Consider the following 20094-nt stretch of genomic DNA (forward strand, 5'->3'; position numbering starts at 1 on the left):
AAACATATAATGAAGATAGAACTGCAGGAGTAGTAGGCCCAAGACAGGAAATTCATTTTATTATTAATTACTGATAACTCTCAGGATAGACACAAGTTCTAGACTGTAGAGGTGTGATAATATCTTCCTGGTATACATGGATAGTTATAAAATATGTATGTTTGCTATGGATGGTGTGTGAATGCTTATGTATTATGAATTTTAGACTGTAAGCTCCAATGGGGCAATGAAAAATATGAATAACATATATTCTTTGTACAGCATTGTATAAAATGTTGTTGGAATGGGCTCTTATGATTACCCTCTTTGTCCCATTTATTATAGTGCAATTTCATCTTGCCATATGTATGCAACACAGTATGTGTGTGTGTGTGTGTGTGTGTGTGAGTGCTTGTGTGTTATGAAAAATTTGTCTGTAAACTCCAATGGGGCAGGGACTAATATGAATGACAGTCATTCTCATTCTGTAAAGTGTGCTATAATTTGTTGTTGAAATGAGCTTTTGTGATAATGACGCTTGTCTCCTTTAAGTGAAATTACCCTACCAACAGGGATATTTGCAAGGAGATATTTGTCAGTTCTAGGATAGGTTGTGTTCCCGTTGATACTGGAGACCAGGCTGGATCTGGTGGAATTCTTAACTGGCCATGAACCATTGATGCCAGAGACCCAGCTGGGTCCAATGGTCTTCTTAACTGGACTGGATACATTGATGCTGGAGATCAGGCTGGATCATGTGAACTTCTTAACTGGACTGGAACCACTGACATTCAAGACCAGACTGTGTACGGTGTACTTCTTAACAGGTCTGGAACCATTGATGCAGTAGACCAGGCTGGAACTGGTAGACTTTTTAACTGTACCTAATGCGTTGATGCTGGAGATCAGGCAGAATCTGGTGTACTTCTTAACTGGACATGAACCATTGATGCCAGAGACCCGGCTGGGTCCAATGGACTTCTTAACTGAACTGGATTCATTGATTCTGGAGACCCGGCTGGATCCAGTGGTTGTCTTGACTGGACTTGAACCATTAATGGTGGAGACCAGGCTGGATCCAGTGGACTTATTGACTGGTTTTGAACCATTAATGCCAGAGAACTGACTGGATCCAGTGGACATTTTAACTGGACTGGAACTCTTGATGCTGTAAACCAGGCTGGATCCGGTGGACTTCTTAACTCAACTGGAACTATTCATACCAGAGACCAGACTCGATCCAGTGAACGTCTTAACTTGACTGGAACTGTGATGCTGGAGACCAAGCTGGATCTGGTAGACTTTTTAACTGGACTTAAACTGTTTATGCTGGAGACCAGGCTGGATCTGGCAGACTTCTTAACTGGACTTGAACTGTTGATGAAGGAGACCAGGCTGGATACAGTGGACTTCTTAACAGGACTGGAACCGTTGATGCTGGAGACCAGGCTGGATCCAGTGGACTTCTTGACTGGTCTTGAACCATTGATGCCAGAGACCAGACTGGATCCAGTGAACTTCTTATCTGGACTGAAACCATTGATGCTGGAGATCAGACTGGATCCAGCAGAATTCTCAACTGGACTAAATTTGTTAACACTGGAGACCAAGCTGGATCCGGTGGACTTCTGAACTGGTCTGGAACCGTTCATGCTGGAGACCTGGCTAGATCCGGTGGATTTCTTAATGGACTGAAATATTTCATATTGTAGACCAGGCTGGATAAGGCAGACCAGACTTCTTAACTGGACTGGATCTGTTTATGCTGGAGTCCAGGCCAGATCCGGTGGACTTCCTAACTGGACTGTAACCATTGACATTTGAGACCAGGCTGGATACAGCAACTTTTTAACAGGTCTGGAACCATTGATGCTGGAAACCAGGCTGGATCTGGTGGACTTCTTCACTGGACTGGAACCCTTGACACTGGAGACTGGACTGGAACCACTGACGCTGGAGACCAAGCCTTATCCAGTGGACTTCTTAACTGGACTCGAACTGTTGAAGCTGTTGACTGCCTGGAAATGGTGGACTTGTTAATTGGACTTGAACAAGTGACATCTGGGTCTGGGACTACACTGTCCTGTTACAGTATGTATGCAACACTGAATTTGTGTCTTTCTCAGAGTGTTTTGGTGTTAGTGACTTTAGACTGTAAGCTTCTATGGGGCAGGGACTGTTATGAATGATTTCTGTTCTCTGTACTTTATTGCATTTATTAGTTATACAATATATAGCAAGACATAACAATAATAATAATAATAATAATAATAATAATAATAATAAATTGCATGTATATCAGGAACATTTTATCATGCCTCTAAATTATTTCTATATTCTTCACTGTTGAATATGTGAGGACTACAGCCATGCAAACTACATCTCTGGACTTTTGTAAGATAAACTTTACTACAAAGCATATAATGAAGATAGAACTGCAGGAGTAGTAGACCCAAGACAGGTAATTAATATTATTATTATTAATTACTGATAACTCTCATGATAGACACAAGTTCTAGACTGTAGAGGTGTGATAATATCTTGGATATGCATGGATATTTATAAAATATGTTTGCTATGGACGGTGTGTGAATGCTTATGTATTATGAATTTTAGACTGTGAGCTCCAATGGTCTGTGTGTGTTTGTGTGTGTGTGTGCGTGTATGTTATGAAATTTAGTCATCAACTAATATAAATTACAGTCATTCTCATTCTGTAAAATGTTGCATAATTTGTTGTTGAAATGCGCATTTGTGATAATGCTGCTTGTCTGCTTTAAGCGAAATCACCCTGCCACCAGGTACATTTGCAAGGAGATATTTGGCAGTTCTACGTTAGTTTGTATTCCTGTCGATGCTGGAGACCAGGCTGGAACTGGTAGACTTTTTAACTGGACTTAAACCATTGATGCTGGAAACCAGGCTGGATCGTTGGACTTCTTAATTGGATATGAACCGTTAATGCCAGACACCTGGCTGGGTCCAATGGACTTCTTAACTGGTCTAAATTAGTTGATGCTGGAGACCAGGCTGGATCCAGTGGACTTCTTAACTGGACTGGAACTGTTACCTCTGGAGACCAAGCTGAATCTGGTAGACTTACCGTTGATGCTGGAGACCAGGCTGGTTCCGGCGGACTTCTTGACTGGACTTGAACCATTGATGCCATAGACCAGGCTGGATCCAGTTAACCTCTTAACTGGACTGAAACCGTTGATGAATGGGACTAGGCTGGATCCAGTGGACTTCTAAAATGGACTGGAAACATTGACATTCAAGACCAGGCTGGATCCGGTGGACTTCTTAACCAGACGGGAACCGTTGATGCTGGAGACCAGGCCGGATCCAGTGAACTTCTTATCTGGACTGGAATCGTTGACATTCGAGACTAGGCTGGATCCTGTGGACTTCTTAACTGGACTGGAATCATTGATGCTGGAGACTGGGCTGGAACCATTGACTCTGGAGACCAGGCCTTTTCTGTTGGATTTCTTAACTGGACTCGAACTGTTGAAGCTGTTGACTGCCTGGAATTTGTGGACTTGTTAATTGGACTTGAACAAGTGACATCTGGTACTGGGACAGCGCTGGCCTGTGACAGTATTTATGCAAAACTGAATTTGTGTCTTTCTTAGAGTTTTTTGGTGTTAGTGACTTTAGACTGTAAGCTTCTATGGGGCAGGGACTGTTATGAATGATTTCTGTTCTCTGTACTTTATTGCATTTATTAGTTATACAATATATAGCAAGACATAATAATAATAATAATAATAATAATAATAATAATAATAATAATAATAACAATAATAAATTGCATGTATATCAGGAACATTTTATCATGCCTCTATAACATTTTTCAGGAGGTCCTTCTTCACTGTTGAATATGTGAGGACAACAGCCATGCAAACTACATCTCTGGACTTTTGTAAGATAAACTTTACTACAAAGCATATAATGAAGATAAAACTGCAGGAGTAGTAGACCCAAGACAGGTAATTAATATTATTATCAATAACTGATAACTCTCAGGAAAGACATAAGTTCTAGATTGTAGAGGTGTGATAATATCTTCCTGGTATACATGGATATTTATAAAATATGTATGTTTGCTATGGATGGTGTGTGAATGCTAATGTATTATGAATTTTAGAATGTAAGCTTCAATGGGGAAGGGAATAATATGAATGACATATATTCTTTGTACAGCATTGTATAAATAGTTGTTGGAATGGGCTTTGTGATTACTCAGTTTGTCCCCTGTGTGTGTGTAAGTGCATGTGTGTTATGAAATTATGAAATTTAGGGGGTCATTCAGACCCGCTCGCGAGCAGCAGTATGCTCGCAAGTGGGTCGATGTTCCCCACTGCGCATGCGCACGACGGAGGGAGCTCCGTCGTGCGCATGCGCGAGACCCGGGGAGCGACGGGCTTTCCATCGCTCCGGGTTTCGCACCAAAGGGGGTGTTTTGTCGATGTTGATTGACAGCATGCCCCCTTTGGTGGGCGTGCCAGGGGCGTGCCTGCCAGACAGAGGCGTTCCCATGGGAACGCCTACCATCTGAAGCCGGCCCCACTGACATCACTAGTGATGTCAGTGGGAGTGATTTTGGCTCTGATAGAGCCAAAATCACTCCAGGGCTTGTGGCAGGGAGACCCTACTGCAGGGTCTCCGTCGCAAGTCCGATGGTCGCGATGGTCAAGACCATCGCGACCATCTTTTTGGCCGCTCGCATATGCTGTGGGTGGTCACCCACAGCTATACGACCGGCCAGGAGGCCACTCCATTTTCATGGAGGAGGGCCTTGATTCAGAGCGAGCGCTCTGGTCAGAGCGTCCGGCTCTGAATCAGGCCCTTAGTCTGCAAGATCCAGTGGGGCAGGAACTAATATTAATTACAGTCATTTGCATTCTGTAAAATGTTGCATAATTTGTTGTTGAAATAACCTTTTGTGATAATGCCACTCTTCTCCTTTAAGCGAAATCACCCTTCCAACAGGGACATTTGCAAGGAGATATTTGGCAGTTCTAGGTTAGTTTGTATTCCCGACGATGCTGGAGACCAAGCTGGAACTGGTAGACTTTTTAACTGGACTTAAATAGTTGATGCTGGAGACCAGGCTGGATAGAGTAGTGAAGCTTATCTGAACATCAGATTTAACTGGAATAGTCCAACAGGAGGTCAGCCTAATGCATTTTGTCCTATTCAAAGATTCAGTAATACATGAGTCATGATGCACTGGCAACTTGTGAGTGCACCAGGAAGCTCTTTTCTACCACTTACTGCCTGAATCACATGACTGAATCCTGTTCTACAATTGGTGGTTGAGGAGTCAGCTGATCTGTCCTAGTACACAGAACTGAACTGAAAAGTGCTGGGGACATAGTAGGCATGAAATCAGAACAATGAGCAGCTGCTAGAGAGCAGCAGGAATGCTGGGATCCCTACTAGGGGAGAGTCATCCATCTTACAGGCAAGTGACTGAGAGCCAGCTGCCGAGCAAGTGACAGGTAGCCAGTTGCCATGTCCTGACAGTACCCTTGAGGGTGGCCTCTGAACACCTTCTTGGTTTCTTAGGATACATGGCATTGAAGGCACAGATCAACATGAACATCTGTAGAATTGATCCAGACTCTACTCTGGACCATACCCATTCCAGGCAATAAGATACTGCAAGCATCCATAACAACAATGAGAGTCCAGAATTATTTCCACTTCAGATTTCACTTTGTTATGTTTGAACCTTGGTAGTATGGATAATACTAATCCATACTAACAAGGTTCATACATAACAAATACTTAATCGCATAATACTTAATCGCTATACCTTAATGTCGCTATTTAGCGCTACTAGTCGCATAAGAAATAATTGCTTTCCACTCCAATCGTGTGGTTCCAAAGCACAAAAAGTTATATTATTCAAGGAAAAAGTATAACGCGCTATGATCTAAACAATTAGCGCAAAAAGCAAGTAAATACAAGGTACAAGTTGTTACATACACATGCGCATAGGTCCCAGCATACAGTCGTCTAACCAGAAGCCTGTGGTCATCCAGGAAGAATGGCTGTATACTATAATCAGTACTCAGGTTATATACCTTACAGAGCTCAGCTCTAACAAAGAAACTAGTTGACAGATTTCCATTGGTTCTTGCTCCAGGACATTCTGGTACAATGCAGGTCATAGATCAGTTCATACAGTGTCACTAGGGGTATGTCCCAATTCCTCAGGAGTTGCTTTGTGTGGTTTTCCCACCAAAGAACTGGTTTAAACTAGCCAAATACACTACATACAGAGGTATACATTCTACTCACTAATTCCCTATAATTCATATCTTGCAGACGCATGATGCAATCTCCTTGCCGATGGAAATGGAGATTTGCGAATAAACAGGGATTTAGAATGATACCAAACAAGACATGTCTACTATGTTTCTGTACCTTAAATATCATATACATAAAATTTCACGACATAAGCATTTGCTAATAAAACCTCTAATATTAAGCTTAATGTGATGGAACCTTTTTATAAGTGCGTGCATGTGTGAGTGTGAGAATATTGTGTACTTTCGCTAGTATGCATTGTGCATCTATGTGTTTTGTGCTTATCTGTAGGCTTTGCTGTACAGCGGAAATGTGCATCTTGTATATTTTATATGTATTATCTAATATGCTTATAGGTTTTGATTGGACTTTCAACAATATGCAGTAGCAAAACAGACTCACGACGCTAATAACCAAGGATAGCGTCGTACACAATGGTATCTTGCTGATGATGCAAAATGGCATCGTTAGAGGTGACGCAAAATGGCGTCGCCGGATATTAATTTAAAAGACTTTGTCTCAGCCAATCATCCGGCTTTGACAGTCCACCCTTTGATAGCAACCAAAGCTCTATCACACTTTAGTCTTAATCTATTCAGTCATACACTATAAAATAATATTTAATGTTATATTTTTGGGATGGCATAATTCGGTCATTTAAACCATCAATAATGCGCCCCTGGGAAGGACATAAAACTACCCTTATATGTACACTGCGGATCTCTGAAGATCATGGGAAAGATGTGGGGATGTACCTAACCTATAAAGGAAGTCTTGAAGGGGATTGGCACTACATTATTTCAGATGTTTAAAGTAACATTCAATAATACTTTTCATGCATGGCTGAATCTATCCACCTTTAATCATCTGATGGTACATTCTAGTTCAGGGTTGTAATGCAGTTCTTAATTTACCTTGATATCCATACTATTACTACTAACCACCATCATAATTTAATTCTTCCTTTTTGCCTTAGCAGTAAATTTTCCACACTTCAACAAAGTAGGAACACATCTGACACATAAGCCAATTACTAAGATGACAACCAATATGAGAATCAGGAGCTTACCTACACTAGCAAGCATTTCTTGGACCCACTCTCCTAGACCGGAGAACCATTTTGCAGGGTTCAACCATGAGAACCACTCTTCTACCTTTTCCTCCACCTCAGTCAATGAGTTGTTATGGTTCTTTCAAAATTCCCATTTCAGCTGCAGAATCTCATCCATCTTCTGGTATATCACTAGTATTATTGGTGATGTATGTGCAACACTTGACACCAATTTGGGTGGCCAGAGTCACACAGTATCCACCAGCAACAGCTGTTAAATAGTTTAACATTAGTCTATGTTGCACAAGTTCTTTCTTATAGGCCTGTAGCTCCTTACCTGTGTACCTCAAAGTGTCATCATACATCTTGGTGATTTTATCTTTTAATTTAGGAAGGTCTTGGATGTATCTAAAATTTAAACTACCCCGATTGATCCTGGTGGGATGTAATGTTACCAAAATTTGGAAGCCAGTTGTTTTACTAATCAACTGTGTGAGTGTATCTACTTCACCAGGTAACATGTTTATTTTGCCTCTGTGTTCCTACTGTGTATGAAGATATGGGGATGGTGTGTTTTTATGAATACCCAGCATTTCACCATGTGTAAGGGTCATAACCTCTGGAAGTACCCTTCCTAGATAACATAAACCTTCAGAACTCGGAGTGAGCCACTTGTACGCTTTCCTTCCACATATAAAATACACATTGTCTGGGAGTGCATAAGGAATAGAATGCATCATTACCAGTAAACACATTTCTCAGACAAAGGATCCTATGCCAGGTTCTCCCATTTGACTGGTACATGTCTCCGGTTGTCTAATATCTGCACAGTACCCTACTGGTACTCTGCCAACCATTTCCTTGATGGGACTACGAGTATACCTATACCAGAAATATCTTCTACTTGCAATAATTTTGCATACAAGTTCATAATAAATAGGCTCATTATCAGCTCTGTGTGAAAAGATCATTGTCTGGTTGTTCCCGGTCACCTCCCAACTTCCTGGTTCATTGAAATTGGTGATGTTTAAACATAAGAGAGATCTATCTAATTGATACTGGTGGAGCTTAAAATTTGGAGGTTTGGACTTACTGTATTTCCCATCCAGCGTTTTCCCCTTTTGTAATCGAAGAACCTCTGAGACATTTAATGGGACATTAAATGGGAATGGTACTAAACCTACATTATGTTGTCCCTGAGGCACACCCAACATTCAGTCTGGTTTAAAACCTTACCCACTAAGGAATGATAATCCTCTAGAGGATGCTCGCCCAAATACAGATTATTTTTGGACTGGCATCATTGGATGCACTTTTCATCAATTAGGGATCCACAGTTCACATGCATACAGTATTCCTCAATCAATAGCCCTTCATACTGACTCCTAGTTTCTAGGATAACATATCTCTTAATAATTACTGTTCTGAGTTTTACCATATACCGCCCTGATTGTTTTATCGCTCCTTCTCCTGACTCCACTCCATCGGTATCACCATCAACCTCCTTCTCTGTCATCTGTCCTCCATCACAGATACAGAAAATCCTGAAACAAACAAGGATGATGAGAACCCTGGAAGGAAACAGAACACAAGCCCAGCCTGCCACTCCATTGCTGGAATAGTGGTCTGCAAATTTCTCTAGATCAGCTGTTCCACTGCAGTTTCTAGCTCTCCTGGAACAGGCTCGCAATCGACAGGTCCACGTTATCTATCTCGACTCCGCCTTGTATCTCCACCGGGTAGTTGACCTTGCTGCAGTGAGTGGAATGGACCCAGGTATCTCTCTCTGCTGCTTTCAAGGATGTCGTACTCATCAGCAACACTTGATATGGACCTTCCCACCTATCTGTTAAACAACCTGAACGTAAGAAATTTCGGATCATAACAAATTCTCCAGGTTCAAAATCATGACATTTTGTTTCTGGCATATCAAGTGATAAAATTTTCAATTTCTGTTGCTGCTGTTTCAACTGTTTACTCATTTTTATAAGATATTTCACAGTAACCTCATTATTACTCTTTATATCATCCTGTGGACTCAAATGAGGTTGTCTCCCAAACAGTATCTCAAAGGGGGACAGATTAAGAGGAGGTCTAGGAGTGGTCCTGATGATATGGAGGACTAGAGGTAAGGCTTCTGGCCATCCTAACCCAGTTTCAGCCATGATCTTACTCAGTTTATTCTTAATAGTACCGTTTACCCTCTCCACCTTGGTGTGACTTGCGGTCGGTAGGGGGTGTGAAGTCTAATATTAATACCCATTAGCTTACACATGTTCTGGTAAACATCTCCAGTGAAATGAGTACCCCCTATCACTTTCTATGATTCTAGGGATACTGTATCTGCATAAAAATTCCCGAACAATCTTTTTAGCAGTAAATACTGCAGTATTAGTGGCAGCTGGATATGCCTCTACCCAGTTAGAAAATACATCAGTACAAACTAATACATACTTGAGATTCCTGCAGGGTGGTAATTGGATGAAATCAATTTGTATTACCTGAAAAGGACCGTCTGTTGGAGGGATATGGGATGGTTCAGTAGGGATTGTCTTCCCAAAATTTTTCCTCAAGCAAGTCAAACAGGACATAGCCCTCTTTTCAGTTTGAGAAGAAAATCCAGGTGCACACCAGTATGCTCTGACGAACTTGCACATACCTCCTTTTCCTAGGTGAGTCAAAACATGCGCTGCCTCAGCCAGGGTTGGGTAATATGCCTTGGGAGCAACCAGCCTACCTTGTCCATCTCTCCAGAGTCCAGAGGACTCCTGACCACATCCCTTCGATTTCCATACTGCCTTTTCCTGTATGGGACACAAATTTTGCATCTCAATTAATTTCTGGGTGTCAATCATTTGGAAAACCATAATTTTATCAATTTGCTTATTTACTTTAACCCTGCTGCCCATTTTGCAGCTTCATCTGCTCTGTTATTGCCGAGTGACACTGGGTCTTCTTCACATGTGTGGGCTTTACATTTGATGACAGCTACTGCCTTTGGTAGCTGAATTGCTGTCAGTAGTCCTTTTATGTGGTGTGAGTGTGCAACTGGTGTGCCTGCTGCTGTCATAAAATTTCTCAGATGCCAAAGAGCCCCAAAATCATGTACTACCCCAAAGGCGTACTTAGAGTCAGTGTAGATATTAGCTGACTTACCTTCTGCCAGCTCACATACTCTCCTTGGTGCCACCAATTCAGCCAGCTGCGCTGAGTGAGGTGGATCAAGTGGTTCGGCTTCTACAACATCCTCATCATCTACAACAGAATAACCTGTGCATAATTCTGCTGTGTAAGTTTCTCTATGAAAACTCCCATCTGTGTAAAATTTCAAATCTACATTCTCTAATGGTGTGTCACGTATATCTTGTCTAGCAGTAAAGGTCTGATTCAAATACTCCATACAATCATGTGTGTCAGTATACCTGCAAAACTCACCTTCGACCAGCAACTCACCTCTCTCCACCCTTTGTGCATCCTGAGGCACATATGGTAAGTACATTGCTGGATTTAACGTTTAATGGTAATATTTGCAGGTGCCATTAGAGCTAGTTCCCATTTCGTAAACCTAGCTGAAGAAATATGTTTGGTTTGGGCAGAGTTCAGCAAATCAGATAGAGCAAGTGATGTAGAAACAATCATATAATGACCTAATACTACATCCTCACTTTTATTGACCAGAAGAGTGGTTGCTGCTACACTTCTTAAACATGTTGGGAGTGATCTTGCCACAGTGTCCAATTGTGCACTGTAGTATGCTACAGGTCTGCTAGCATCACCATGTTTTTGTGTGAGGACACCTGCTGCACAGCCATCAGCCTCCGTACAATATAACTCAAAAGGTTTTTCATAATCTGGTATTCCCAGGGCAGGTGCTTTTGTCAGACTATCCTTAAGGTTAAGGAAAGCCTACTCTGTTTCCTCAGTGTGTATGACATGGTCAGGCTTTGAGGATGACACCAATTCCTGCAATGGTAATGCCAAAATAGAAAAACCTGGGATCCACATTCTGCAGTATCCACACATGCCCAAGAAGGTACGCATTTGCTGTTGGTTTTGCGGCAGTGTCACGGTCTGTATGGCCTGTATTCTGTTAGTCATTAAATGTCGTAGCCCCTGGGTTAGACAGTGTCCCAAGTATTTAACCTTGGGACAGTTATGGGATAAACACTTATGCCAGAAGGGCCGATGGCCACAAGGGCCGGTTTGACAAAGTGCTGGCATGCCCGGCAGAACTACCTCCGGGCGGCGCCATGCTCTGAAGCTGCGGCCGCGTCATTGCGTAATGATGTCATGATGCAGAAGCGTCACGACGTTATGACACGGCCGGCGGTCAAGCTCCACCAAGGCAGCATCCACCCCCGGGCAGGTGAATTAGTCAGACAGGTCCTGCGAGCTGTCAATGTGCAGGGCTGTTACAGTGCCTAGCAGCCCTGCTTCGGCAGCTACTATGTGCGGCCGCGCCAGGGCCGGATTATTGGCAGGGTGGTCATCCTGGGGCCCCCTGGATGGCTTCCACATCCCAGCAGTCCTGGCAGCATTACCCTTTTAACTTTATGAAATAATGCCGTGAGTAGGGGGCGAGGTCTTATGCCGTGAAGTGCCCGCCCCTTTAGGAAAGATGGTACCTAAGTGCTATTGAAAGAGTGTGCAGTGCACACACACACTCCTTTCCAACCTCTCAATCTCTCTCTCTTCCTCATTCCACTTTTCTCTCTCTCTGTCTCCCCTCCCTCTCTCTTCCTTTATCTCACTCTCTGTCTCTCTCCATCTCTCTCACTTTCTCCCCCCCTCTCTTACCCTGTCTCCCTCCCTGTCCCTTTCTCCATCTTTCTCTCTCCTGAAATCAGTATGAATTACCGCTGGACCCCTGGCCAGCGGTTCAAATCCCGACAGTGGCTGGCTAATTGAGGAGGAAATCCCGATCATCCCTAGGTAAGTATAAACTAACCTATTTTTCCCCCTAACCCTCCTTTAGGGTGCCTAACCCTAACCTCCCCCCCTGTGCCTAACCCTAATCCCCTCTCTAAGTGCCTAAACCTAACCCCCCTTCCCCGCCGTCTAAACCTAAGTCCCCGAGGGGGTGCCTAACCCTAACCTCCCCCTGAGGGTGCCTAACCTCCCTCCCCCTAGCCTAACCCTAACCTCCCAGCTGGGTGCCTAACCCTGAGTCCCCCCCCCGGCAACCATAAACCTAAACCTCCCCCCCCGCGGCTGTCCACTGTGGCGCCCGGCATCTGCTCGATCGGGATGCTGGGTGCTGGTCTCCCAGCATCGGTAAAATGACAGATGTCTAAATTTAGACGCCTGTCATTCGTCCCTCATCGGAATTAAATTGTCAGGAAGCCGGCGGTCGGCATTCCATCTGCCGGCTTCCTAAACATATACCCTCTCTCCCCCCCCTTTCCCTCTCTTAGCGGCCTATTTGATGTTAATTATCAGGGGCGAACGGACCCTGATAATTAACATTCTAATGCTACATGCGCGCCAGAGCACTTCATCATTGCTCCAGCGTGGAGACAGCTGATTCAAAAACCAGCTGTCTCCCCAAAGTGTTTCACTGTTCCTTTCAGAGGAGACAAGTGTGCATGTGTGACCTACGGGTCACACATGCGCACAAGAGCGTATGGGGACATGGGCCATTCCGCAAGAGGAAGGTAAGCAGGAGATATCTGTTATATCTCCTCCTACTTGATGAATGGCCCAAAAACCTAATTTCTGCAATTGCAGGTGAAAATTTTAATTTTCCTCTGCTTTTGTAAACATTAAGTGATGATGAATAGGCCGCTATATATCTCACTCCCTGTCCCTCCCTCTTTTTCTCTCCATCTCCCTCCCTCCACTTCAATTTTATTGAAGGGGCCCCCACAACTTAGTTGCCCCGGGGCCTCCACAAGTCTTAACACGGCCCTGGGCCACGTCATTACTTAGTGACATGGCCTGGTATGTGATGCATGGTGGGGGCCAGGCCCAGTAATAATCTGGGAGGACTGGATGGATGGCATTTTGACAGCTCCTGTGAGCTGCCAGCAGGATTGCCTGGTGGCACCATGCTGAGGACATGGTGGAGTAACTGGAGTGTCATGTGCGACCGCGGTGATGTTATGACTCGGCCGGCCGATGGATGAAAAGTGCGGCAAGGGTGGGCGAGAAGCTAACTGGATGGACTGGATGCCATCTTTGGACACCTCATGATCTGCTGACAGATGCCATCTGCAGATGCCAGGGTATTACTGTGAGTGGCATAATGTGTTTTAAGGGCATAATGTGACTGGACTCTGGCATGGGCTATACTGTGTGGTGTAATGTGAATAAGGGACACTACTGTGTGACGTAACATGAAAAAGGGACACTACTGTGTGACGTAACGTGAAAAAGGGACACTACTGTGTGATGTAACATGAAAAAGGGACACTACTGTGTGACGTAACATGAAAAAGGGACACTACTGTGTGACGTGACATGAATAAGGGACACTACTGTGCAGTGTAGTGTGACAAAGGAACACTACCGTGTGGTGTAATGTGACTAAGGGACACTACTGTATGACATAACGTGACTATGGGGCACTAATGTGTGATGTAATGTGAATAAGGCACACTACTGTGTAGTGTAGTGTGAGAAAGGGTCACTACCTTGTGGTGTAATGTGACTAAGGGACACTACTGTATGACATAACATGACTATGGGGCACTACTGTGTGACGCAATGTGATTGCTGACTCCCTGCTGCTTATTTTGAGCGCTATGATCGCTAATGCAGCATATACTTGTCCTGTATTGTATTGTATGTCACTGGTTTCTTGTTCACTTATTTGTTTATGTACTGTACTTTGTAAGGTGCTGCTAAACACTTATGGCGCCATAGAAATAGAGGATAATAATAATGTGACTAAGAGGCACTACTGTGTGGCATAATTGAACTAAGGTAGTATTATGTGCTTACGCACCTTCCCAGTGAGACCACACCTATATTTTTTTTGCGCGTGCCTTCAGTTACAGCTCTGCTTTGTTGTGCACAGATGTGTCCTCTGCGTTCAGCAATCCTGCCCTAAAAAAATCCTGCAGTGATCCTGTACAACTGCTAAGCCAGGGATTGGTCATTTGGGAAATTGTGTTTCCTTTTCTTTGTGTGTGACCTACACCAGTAATGTCTGACTATGGCACATGTTTGAATCCCCTGCAGGATGAGCTCTGTTGTAGGTATTACATCTTTAATACAGAGAATGATGTGTACTTGTACAGTATGTTGTTCTAATATCAATTATATTTGTAAGAGAATAGACTAAGAAGTGGGAGGGGCCAGGAATAGTAAGGGTAGGAGTCTATACCAGGAGCCAGATGCTGATGCGAGGTGGGCCTGTGCGCTCTTTAAATACCAGGGCCTATTTTTAGTCCCAGTCCGGCCCTGTGAGCTTGTGATTGTTGGATGTTTCCTTAATTTTGTGGGTGGCCTCTCTGTGTAATTTGGTGTTCCTTTCCTAGGTGGCCCCCACTTCTTCACTTTACAGAACTTGCTTATGTGTCCTGTTTTATCACAATTATAACACCTTCGTGGTTGGTATGTGTTTTGTGGCTGTGCAGGTTGATATGTGTTGAGATCTTGTAATGGTGCAGGGAAATATGTGTTTTGCGGCTGTGTATATGAACCCTCTAAAGCCTGAATGCTCACAGCCATTACCCTTTCGCTTTGAGTCTCTTTTTTCCTAAGTATGTTCTTATAATGGTCTATTGCTGACTCTAGAGCATCTACAGTAATTCCTCTCCAGTTAGGCTGAGAGGTTTGCATCCTGGTTTTTAGAGTGTCTTTGAGCCATCCATGAGTACAGTTAAAGCTACCTCCCTGTGGTATATATCATCCTTTATATTTTCTAGCCCAGTGTACTGAGATATCATCTGCAGCGTCCTGGTGAAATAGTCTGCTGCAGATTCACTATCTTTTTGTTTGATAGTGAAGATCTTGCTCCAGTTAACTATCACTGGAAAATATACGGCCAATTGTGTGACAATAAGTTGAATGTTAGACTGATTATCCTCGTCAGTTAAGGGTACATCTTCATCCAATACACAAGCCGTGATAAACTTTTTCACATCGGTATTGGGAGGAAGACATGCCCTTAATACCACTCGCCAATCTTTATTTGTTGGCTCATGCGCATTACCTAAGTCCTTAACGAATTTCTGACACTTAGCTAACTCTTTCCTAGGATCGGGAAAGTCTGGCATTATGGAATGTTACTCTGCTCTCGTCCATGGACAATGCATTGTTACATCCCTCATGGGAACTACACCCTCTCTACCCGGTTTCCCATGGGGAATAGTTATTGTACGAACTGGATGTATACCTACCTCATTACTAAGTTCAGGGTTAACTACGGAAGTTATGGTCTCGGTACTCTGGAGGTTCAATCTCTTACTGCAACTCACTCCACTACCCTCGGCAATCTCCTCTTCTGCTACAACTTGGGGGGGTCACTTCCTTTACTTGTTTCTGTGGTGCTTCTAACAGTTTAGCAACATGTGTAATAGCTGATATTACTGTGGGTTCATCATCGTCTACATACACATTTTCTTTATAATTACTTAATACAGGGTACAAATTGCTTGTTACATTTTTATCATTTTTGGCTGTACCTTCACCTTCCACTGCGTAGGGTGGTGGAGGTGCGCATTCCCTTTACCTTGGGAAGTGCTACCTTGTGGTGCATGCGCTCTCCCTTGCACACGACACTGTTTTGCATCGCGTGTGCGCTCCCTTGCGTTTCATGCTATTTTGCATTGCACACACGCTGCCTTGCGTAGCGTGCACGATGCTGTTTTGTGTCACGTGCACGCCACTCAACCATGTGTTCCCCTCATGCTGCCACAACTTTAAAAAGTCATTGCATTTTACTCGTTTCTTCAGTGATTTGACTAAACATATGCTATTTCTTACATTATTTAGTACCTCCAAATCGAAACTGCCAATTTTAGGGATAGATTTTAAAAATCCTTTGGTGATTTTGACCCATTCATCACAGTACACAGTAGCATACACATCATACTTTGTAAACATTTTGTACCTTGCCGACCCTGTCGGCCCTTCCTTTAGCAGCACATCATCGACCATTACTAGCGTTTGCTTAGCCCCCATTCCAGAAAATGCTTAGCAACTTCTCACTAGAGGATTTCGACTGGTGAACGATTTCAAAGAGCTAAGTTCACGCACTCCTTCCCATTATGTACAGCCGGCCCGCTAAGCGTTTCAGTCAGCTTACACAACGAGGAACAGAATAATGACTATTGCAATCTGCCTTGCTTGCGGCAAAATTATCCAAGCTTCATCCACTCGCTTCCTACTTTGAGCTACTCTCACCTGGTAGAATTTAAGTGTTCCAATAACACTTACCCTTGCCAGTGATTTCCTCCCCACAACTACCCAAGTCACAATCACAGTTTACACCACTAAACTATGCTGTCTGATCTTATTGCCCAGAGAACCTAACTGATCAATGGACTTTGCGATTACTATTGGGTGTTGGACTGAAAAACTACTGCTGGTTTTTCGTACCACAATATACCTGCTTTGTATACTGGCCCGGTAGCAGTTTGCCTCGTCAGACACCTACAGAGTTTCTTTTGGTTTAACAGACATTAACCTTTTCACCTCACAAACACTTGTTCACTTTCATATACCTTTCGTTTTCTGCGCAGAAAAACTTTTACCCAACCGTGGCAGTGCAATTTAGAGGTTTTACCAAGTAATCGCTATGCATATAACAACTGTCTATCAAAATGATTGTATAAACACGTGGCAGCAGTACAGGAATTACGTATACGCTATTGTGTGACTAAGACGCATACACAATAATGCGACTAATACACCAAGCGCAAAATGACAATAAAATAAATAAACTTTCCTCTCTTGTCCCCAGGTCCCTAATCAGCGCTCCTTAAAATCACGCAATAACGGACATCAGTTTCACAACACTGAATGGTAACAGGCTTTGAACACAGTGCAGTCTTACCTGCTTATGGCACCTTCTTCCACCCTTTGTTGAGGAACCGAGATCCGTACGCTATTGTGCGACTACCGGTAACGTGACATCAACTGCAACCCCCTATCTATGGATACCCCTTAATCGCTATACCTTAATGTTGCTATTTAGCGCTACTAGTCGCATAAGGAATAATTGCTTTCCAGTTCCAAAGCACAAAAGTTATATTAATCAAGGAAAAAGTATAACGCACTTTGATCTAAACAATTAGAGCAAAAAGCACGTAAATACAAGGTACAAGCTGATACAGACGCGTGCGCACTGGTCCCAGTATACAGTCATCTATCCAGAAGCCTGTGGTCATCCAAGAAGAATGGCTGTATACTATAATCAGTACTCAGGTTATATACAGAGTTCAGCTCTAACAAAGAAACTAGTTGACAGATTTCCATTGGTTCTTGCTCCTGGACATTCTGGTATGATGCAGGTCACAGGTCAGTTCATACAGTGTCACTAGGGGTATGTCCCAATTCCTCAGGAGTTGATTTGTGTGGTTTTCCCGCCGAAGAACTGGTTTAAAATAGCCAAAGACACTACATACAGAGGTATACAATCTAATCACTAATTCCCTATAATTCTTATCTTGCAGACGCATGATGTGATCTCCTTGCCGATGGAACTGGAGATCTGTGAATAAACAGGGATTTAAAGTGGTACCAAACAAGACATGTCTACTATGTTTCTGTACCTTAAATATCATATACATTAAATTTCACAACATAAGCATTTGCTAATAAAACCTCTAATATTAAGCTTAATGTGATGGAACCTTTTTATAAGTGCGTGCATGTGTGAGCGTGAGAATATTGTGTACTTTCGCTAGTATGCATTGTGCATCTATGTGTTTTGTGCTTAAATGGCGTCGCCGGATATTAATTCAAAAGATTTTGTCTCAGCCAATCATCCGGCTTCAACAGTAGTCTTAGGTGGAAATTGCTGAAACTGGATTAAGACTAGAGGTAGTAACAAGGATATGTGGAATGAATTTGGAATTTGCTAAAATGGTGGAAGTCTCAGTTTGTGTGCAACAGGATTGATGACTTGTTCAATTGTGAATGGTCCAGTGTACTGGGGTGTGAATTTCATGGAAGGAACTCTGAGTCTTAAGTTATGGGTAGGTAACCACATGTGACCACCTGGTTTTAGACTAGGAACTGCCCAAAGTTTCTGATACACAAATACTTTGTAACAGATAGAAGCTGTTTTCAAGGATGAGTGGATCTTTTTCCAGAGTATGGAGAACTGTTGCAAGGTGCAAGTGGCCACAGGTACATCAACTAGAGGAAACGACTGAAAGTCTGGTATTCGTGAATGCTGACTATAGGCTGCAAAGAAGGGTGTCGGTGGCAGAATAATAAAGGAAATTGTGGGCAAATTCAGCCCATGGTAACAATTCAACCCAGTTACTGTATCTTGAGAAGAGAAAATATACAACCTGAGGAAAATTTCAAGATCCTGGTTCACCCTCTCATTCTGGCCATTTTTTTTGCATGTTGTATGCAGAAGAGTATTTTCATTTCACTTGGAGGGCTTTCCATAACATGTCTACAAATTGAACGTCTGGGTTGGAGACTATCTCTGTAGATAGACTGTGTAGCTGAAAATAATTCACTAATAAATAGTTGTGCCAACTTGGCAGCAGATGGTAGCCGAATAGAGGGGTGAAATGGGCCATCTTGGAGAACCGGTCCATCACCACACATATGATGTTATACCCTTTGGAGAAGGCTAAGGGCCTGATTCAGAGCCGGATGCATTTAGCGCTCGCTCGTCCAGAAAATAGGGGTGGCTATTCAAATGAACCATTCGCTCTTTGCGGTCTGTCCACGCCTCTAGGTCTGAACGAGCGAACAAAACTTGCGGTCGTTTTATGGGAAACTACGCCCCCTGGCCGCTCGCATCCTACGTCATGTCCGCTATTTATTAGATTAATCGAGTACATCGACCAGGGTATGAGCTGCTCGCTATTCTTGTGGTTGGTTTTTGCTACCACAATTTTGCGAGCAGTTCTGGCTATAAAATAACCCAGTGACGTGGTCAATGACGCTGCTGTTTTAATTATGCACACCCATAAAACGCCCTTTTTGACCTTTAAGCGCGCCTGAGATAGGATCTCCACTCCCCGTTTTCAAGCACCTTCCCCTGTTACCACCCTCTTTCTGTCACTCAAATTATCAGGCATTCGCTATTTTGCGAGCACATGAATTTCGACCGCACTGACTGGTTCGCGCATGCGTATAACGATCCGTACGCATGCGCAGTTGGGCAAACATCGCTCGGAGCGAACGAGCCGCTTACGAGCGGCTCTGAATCAGGCCCTAAGTCAGTTATGAAGTCCATTGCCATATTCTAAGGACTAGGTACTGGCAATGGCCAAAGCGAAGTGGCAGGAGCCTGTCGACATATATCTTGTGTTGAGCACATTTGGCGCATGAGGTGATGAATTCTTGGATGTCAGATTTCATAGGTGGCCACCAGTAGGTAATTTAGAGAAACTTTTAAGCTTTTAATATCCCAGAATGCCCAGTGAAATTGGGGGCCAGCAGTCTATTACAAAGATATGTAGGAACAAAAATTTTCCCAGATGGTGGAGTTATAGAAACTTGAGTGGTAGCAAATGCAAGATGGTTGATAATGGAATGTTCTTCTTGAGGAACTGATTCCTCCTCTGAACCATGAATTGGTACAAGGCATCTTTTTTACTGTTTTG

At 43.2% G+C, this 20094-nt stretch overlaps 1 pseudogene; it reads right to left on the bottom strand.

Moving 5' to 3' along the window:
- Positions 1–3227: 3227 nt before the first annotated feature.
- Positions 3228–16088, bottom strand: LOC148507506 (uncharacterized; annotated as a pseudogene).
- Between the last annotated feature and the right edge of the window lie 4006 nt (positions 16089–20094).

This window comes from Taudactylus pleione, unplaced genomic scaffold (genome assembly GCF_031769625.1).
Source record: "Taudactylus pleione unplaced genomic scaffold, aTauple2 ptg000392l, whole genome shotgun sequence".
NCBI classification, from domain to species: Eukaryota; Metazoa; Chordata; class Amphibia; order Anura; family Myobatrachidae; genus Taudactylus; species Taudactylus pleione.